We start from the raw sequence: 7,056 nt of genomic DNA on the forward strand, positions 1-7,056 counted from the left end.
ATAACCATTTACTGTATGGGATTGCCTGTCATCTAGGAGAGGGAGTAGAGGGAGGGAGGGGAAAATTTGGAAAAATGAATACAAGGGATAATGTTATTTTTTATCATTATCCATTTCTCTTCCCTTTCTTTTTTTTATTTTGTTTTTTTATTAATTTTATAATTATAACATTTTCTTTGACAGTAAATATGCATAGGTAAATTTTTTTTTACAACATTATCCCTTGTACTTCCTTCTGTTCTGAGTTTTCCCCCTCCTTCCCTCCACCCCCTCCTAGATGGCAGGCATTCCCATACATATTAAATGTAGTATATCCTAGGTACAATATATATGTGCAGAACCGAATTTTGTTGTTGTTGTTGTTGCAAAGGAAGGATTGTATTCGCAAGGTCAAAATAATCTGGGAAGAGAAACAAAACAAAACAAAACAATGCTCACAGTTTACACTCATTTCCCAGTGTTCCTTCTCTGGTTGTAGCTGATTCTGTCCATCATTGATCAATTGGAATTGGATTAGCTCTTCTCTATGTTGAAGATATCCACTTCCATCAGAATACATCCTCGTACAGTATCATTGTTGAAGTGTATAATGATCTCCTGGTTCTACTCATTTCACTCAGCATCAGTTGATGTAAGTCTCTCCAAGCCTCTCTGTATTCCTCCTGCTGGTCATTTCTTACAGAACAATAATATTCCATAACCTTCATATACCACAATTTACCCAACCATTCTCCAATTGATGGGCTTCCATTCAATTTCCAGTTTCTAGCTACAACAAAAAGAGCTGCCACAAACATTTTGGCACATACAGGTCCCTTTCCCTTCTTTAGTGTTTCCTTGGGATATAAGCCCAATAGCAGCAATGCTGGGTCAAAGGGTATGCATAGTTTGATAACTTTTTGGGCATAATTCCAGATTGCTCTCCAGAATGGTTGGATTCTTTCACAACTCCACCAACAATGCATCAGTGTCCCAATTTTAAGGGATAATGTTATTTAAAAAATTATCCATGCATATATACTGCCAAAATGTATAATTATAAAATTAAAAAAATAATAAAATAAAATATATATAACCATTTACAGTTTGCAAAACATCTCATTTACATGAACTCATCTGGTCTGAAAGATAGATACTATCATCTCAATTTTATAGATAAGGAAACTGAGGCTAAGAGATGTTAATTGGCTTACCTAGCTAGGTTCACACTTCTAGTGAGTATCTAGTAAGTCAGGATTTGACTGTACATCTTGACACTAAGCCTGGGACAGTCTTTACTATGCCAGATTGCTTCTTTCTGCAAATCATAGCTTAACAAAAACATTTTGATGATTCTAAAGGTTTCCTTTGTCTCAGATGCCTTATTACGGAGTAGAGGCAAGTCTGGATGCTCAAAGTCCATGCCCATAGATGACAAGGTCTGGATGATTCTACTCCCCTGAGGAAGACTTAATATAAAACCTAAGAGATGATCTTTTGGGTCTACCATCTAGGGATCCACTGGATCAGCAGGTCAATCCTTGGGCATGAATGCTTTCAGCTACCAGAACTTGTGAAGACTTTCCACTTCATTCCTCTCCTGATCCTATTCCTGACTTTTTCTGTACTTCAAAATCATGTTTTTATTGTTGGCTTGGGCTTCCTCATCTTGGAAGATCCCACTATGGTATTTTAAGCTAATATAAAGTCCTTTCATCACAACAATCTGAGATTGGAAGTAGAAGTAATGATCCTCACCACTTGACAGATCAACTGGTGAAGATCCTTACTTATACTTCCAATCTCCCCCTAACTATTGTTAAGGGGAGACTTATTTAAGATCACACAATCTGTTATATTAGTCCTTACAGGGCTGCTTCAGAGACCAAAGGAGAAGATAAACATAAAATCTTCGGGACTCATACACATATAAATATGCATGCACATATATGTACATTCATATGTGTGAACATATATACATATAATCATGTGCATGCTTATATGTGTATATGTATGTACTGTATACTAGTGTATGTGTGTAACACGTGTATGTATATGCACATGCATACATATATATGCAACTCACAGATACATGTATGCAAATGAATGGATGCCTCTCCTAGGGCAGTGTGGGCATCCATTCATTTATAGCAGAACAGTCAATGAGTCAGGTCACTGATGCTTTATGCTAAACACTATGGAAATAAAGCAAAGCAAAAAATGGTCTCTACACACAGAACTCAAAGTCTATTGACAGAGACCACATGAAAATAGCTCTGCACAAACAAGATATACACAGAATAAATTGAAGTTCATAGAGAGAAAGCACAAGCATTGAGGAGGATCAGTAAAGAATTTTCTTACAAAAGAGGAGACTTTAGTTTGGACTTACAGGAAGTTAGATGAAGAGGGAGAATACTTCTTCATGTCTCCATGGGATAGCACCAATGGAAATGCCCAGTCTGAAGATTCCATTTGTTCTAGGATTGTTCTAGGACCAGTGAGGAAGCCGATAACATTGAATTACTGTGTATGCAGGAGAGAGAAAGACCCGGAAAGGAAAGAGGAAACTAAGGAGGGAAGGGTTTTGAATGCTAAACCGAGGCTTTTACATTTGATCCTGGAGGTGATAAGGAACCACCAAAGTTTATTGAAAAAAGAGTGTGATTTGGTCTTGTACTTTTGGAAGGTGAACTTGATAGCTGAGTGGATGAGGAAGTGTAATGGAGAAATATCTCAGAGAAAGAGATCAACTAAAGCTTTTACTTTTGCAACCAGGAAACTAGAATTGTGAAAGATCTTGCAGACCAAGCCAAGGAACTTGAACCTTATATAATTGATACTCAATAGGTATCAATGAAAGATGTTTGAGCCAGGAGGTGATATGATTGGAAATGTGCAATAAGATGGTGTGTTTGAAAGCATATGGAGAAGGAATCTAGAGGGGGCAACCTTAGAGGAGGCTATTACCCGAATCCCTTTGTAAGATGCCCATTGCCATAAAACTGCAAAGAATGAATCTGAGAGAAAATGTAAAGAAAGTATAATAAAAAGAGGGCTGGATTTGAACCCAAAGATCTGGGTGAGAATTCTGCCTCTGCTATTTAATCCAATTGTCTATCTCTGGCTGAGCTTCTTGCTCCTATATAAAATGAGGGAATTAGACTAAATAGCTCCAAGATTCCTTCCAATCTTGAGCTATTATCTTTTCTTTCCTTTTTTTTTTTTTTTTTTTTTCATGAGGCAATTGGGGTTAAGTGACTTGCCCAGAGTTACAGAGCTAGGAAATGTTAAGTGTCTGAGACCAGATTGGAACTCAGGTTGTCCTGACTTCAGGGCTGGTGCTCTAGCCACTGCATCACCTTGCTGCCCCTTTAAGCTATTATCTTTAATGAGAATCCATGTATAGATAGATGGATGTAGGGAATGGAGAAAAGCAGCAAAGGCAAAGGTCTCGATGCTTTTGCAACCTAATTTGAAGGAATGCGGGAGGTCTGCCTGAGACACCTCTGGGAAGGACTCCAAAGGATTGTCAGAGTATTTTGAAATCCTAAGAACTGAGTGGGTAGGCGCCTTTGGAGGGGTGCTTATAAATAGGATCAGAGGCTGACACCGAGGACAATAGTGCCCAAGCAGGAACCCTTGGAGGAAGGGAGGGGAGGGCTGGCTGATATGTGCTCCTCCCGCATTCTGCTGAAGGTGCACTGGCCTGTTTGAGGGGCAAGGAGAAGAAGCAGGAGCAAATGCAACCCCAAGCTTAGCCCGAAGAAGAGAAGGCTGAGGGACTGGCAAGTGGTCAAGACTGGTGTTTTAAAACAGCTGAAGGTCATTCTATATGACAGATTACTTTTGCTCTGCTTGGTCCCAGAGGCCAAAGTAGGAAGTTATAAGGAGTTTGTTTTTCATCAACTTCTATAGTTAAGCACCAGGTTTTGCAATAAGTAAACATTTAATAAATGCTTGTTGCATTTTTTTGAGTTGAATAGAATTTCTATTCTTAAGAGCCATCCAACAATGGATGAATTATAAGTGCTCTTGAGGAAGTGAATTTCCATCCCTGGAGATGTTTAATCAGGGACGGGATAAAAAGGGAAAAAAAAATTATATTATTGACAGGTTTTTAGCCTTTGAAGGAAGTTTTGATTTTGAGAATGGTGAAAAAGGAATTTGAAATTAAGTTGGGGAATAAGGTGATTAAGTGGCAAATTAATGTATTGGAGATACATGTCTCAGTTAGAATGGGAGATTTGGGTTGACATCCCAGCCATGGGCAAATGCCTTAGTTTTTAGGAACCTTGGGACAATAGCAATCGTGCTATTTCCTTCACAGAACTGTGTTAAGGCATTTTTTAAAGATGCTGTCTTAAAATGGTCTCCCTATTTCACCTACACTAGAAGTGTAAAATTCACAGACCTTATCCCATAACTGATTGGCACGGGAACTTTGACCTGTTCTGTGTCTAACCTGTACCAGTTTACCCTCCTTAGGCAAACTGATAAGTATTCCCTCTTATAAGGGCTCACAACATTAATGATGATCTTAATATGGCTACTCAACTGGCATAGCCCATTGTGCCATAGAGTTTCCAAGCTCAAGAGATTTGCCAGCCTCAACATCTTCCTGAAAATGGGATTATAACTGTTAGCTGCCATGCCTGGGCAGGAGAATACTTTGTAAATCAATATATGTGTGAATTTATCTATTTGCTTATCTATCTTTCTACCATCTGTTATTAAGATATTGAAGAAATAATTCCTTAAAGTGGTAAACCTGAATTTTTTTTAAATTAATTTTATAATTATAATTTTTGACAGTATATATGCATGAGTATCTTTTTTTTTTTTATAACATTATCCCTTGTATTCATTTTTCCAAATTTTCCCCTCCCTCCCTCTACTCCCTCCCCTAGGTGAGAGGCAATCCCATACATTTTACATGTATTACAATATAACCTAGATACAATATATGAGTGTAAAACCAAATTTCTTGTTTCACGGTAAGAATTGGATTCCGAAGGTATAAGTAACCTGGGTAGAAAGACAATAGTGCAAACATAAATCTGAATTCTTAAAGGGAATGACACGAATAGATAAACTCTGATAAACCAATTGGAAAAGCTTTAAACATGTGTTTGACATTTACTTTCTTAATGGGGGCTAGGAATAAGGAAAATGGAGAGAATCTGGAACTCAAAGTTTTAAAAACAAATGTAAAAATGTTTTAGATGTAATTGAGACAAAATAAAAATATTTTTCAAAAAATAAATATGTGTCTGAGGAGAACCAGGCTGGTTAAATTAAAGAAGCTAATCACCAGGTAGGATACAAAGATGGATCTTTTTAATTATATTATTTATAAGACTATCATTATGGACATTTTTATATTATTTAAATAATATATTTTATTTAAATTTTATAATTTAAATTTAATTTAATTATATTTAATTTAAATAATTTAAATTATTATATTTAATTTTAGTATCTGTTTAATATAATCTGATAAGGAGGCTCTATGGCATAATGGGAACAGAACTTGCGATAGAGAGGCTATCTGCACCCAGAAAGGATTATGGGAACTAAAAATGGATCACAACATAGTATTTTCGCCTCTTTTTGTTGTTGTTTGCTTGCTTGGTTTTTTTTTTTTCTCTCATTTTTTTCCTTTTTGATTTGATTTTTCTTTTGCAGCATTATAAAAGTGGAAATATGTTTAGAAGAATTGCACATGTTTAACATTGGATTACTTGCTGTCTAGGGATGGAGGAAGTAGGAAGGAAAGGAAAAATGTGGAATACAAGGTTTTGCAAGGATGAATGTCAAAAATTATCTTTGCAAGTATTTTGAAAAATAAAAAGCTATTATTAAAAAAGAAAATAAACATCAAGGCATAAGTAACAAAAATGGGGGGGGGATCATAACTCTATGAAGAACTGGAGAATTAATGATATCTTCTATTCACATTTGGACCATGGTAAATCTTTGGCTCCTGTTCAGTTCACAATCAGTCCACTCATCAGACCAAGTTCAGAATTTTGTCTTCTCTATTGTGATTCCCTTTAATTTTTCTCCCATCTAATCTATATAATAGTATCTCCCAGTACTCACATATAATCTTAGCTCTGGCTTGGTAGTTCTCTTTATTTCATTCTAAGCACACTGTATAAATTTCCCCACTCTGTGATTTTGCTCATCAGCGCTCCCTAATTTCTGATGTGTTCCTTGTGATGAAGCTTCCTTATTTTAAATTGTATGCACTGAGACTCATTGGTTCCAAATATGTGGTACTTATAAAAATATAGTATCTTTACCCAGCCCTTTTAAAGTAATTATTTCTAGAGCTAATGCCCTGAATATTATTTCTCTAGGCAGATTGAAGCCACTTGGAAGGCAGAGACTATGTCTTATTCCCTGCATCTTTACAGCATTGAAAAATGGGCCCATAATGATAACAGAAAAGATCTATTTCCATAGCTCTTTAAAGTTTGTATAACACTTTGCCTCCAAGTGACCAATGTCACCCACAGTTACAGATTATGAAACTGAGAGGATGTGATTTGTCCAGGGTCACATAGCTAGGTAAGTGTCTAGTCAGGGGGAGAAACTAAAGTCTCTCAACTCCAGACTTATCTCATTGTTCTTTCCTTGAATGCATCATGCTATTTTGCTGTTCATAACAGTAAGAACCTCCCCCTTTGCCAATTAAATGTCATAAAAATTGGTAAGATGAAAGGTATTGATTTCCCAGACCAAATGCTCTCCTGACATTCATTTTTCTAGTTCTTTTCTCTAAATGTCAGAAACGTCTCAGAAGTATGTCCCTTGTCTAAACACATGAGCATTGTGAATATTTCCAAAGACTTCTAGAAAAGTAGGAATCCAATCTTTCTCTAAGTTTCTGAGACAGTACAACCTTTAACTTTATAAGCTGTCAAAAAGTACTCCTTATTTGAAATCACTCACCCAAGCTTGTTTTATTTAAAAGTATGGTTTATTTTTTGTAGCATTGTAAGGTTTACAAAGTACCTTCCTCAAACAGCTAGCTTTTAGAAGAAAGTAAATTCTGGAAATGGTGGGATC

This window comes from Sminthopsis crassicaudata, chromosome 6, assembly GCF_048593235.1.
Source record: "Sminthopsis crassicaudata isolate SCR6 chromosome 6, ASM4859323v1, whole genome shotgun sequence".
Taxonomy (NCBI): domain Eukaryota; kingdom Metazoa; phylum Chordata; class Mammalia; order Dasyuromorphia; family Dasyuridae; genus Sminthopsis; species Sminthopsis crassicaudata.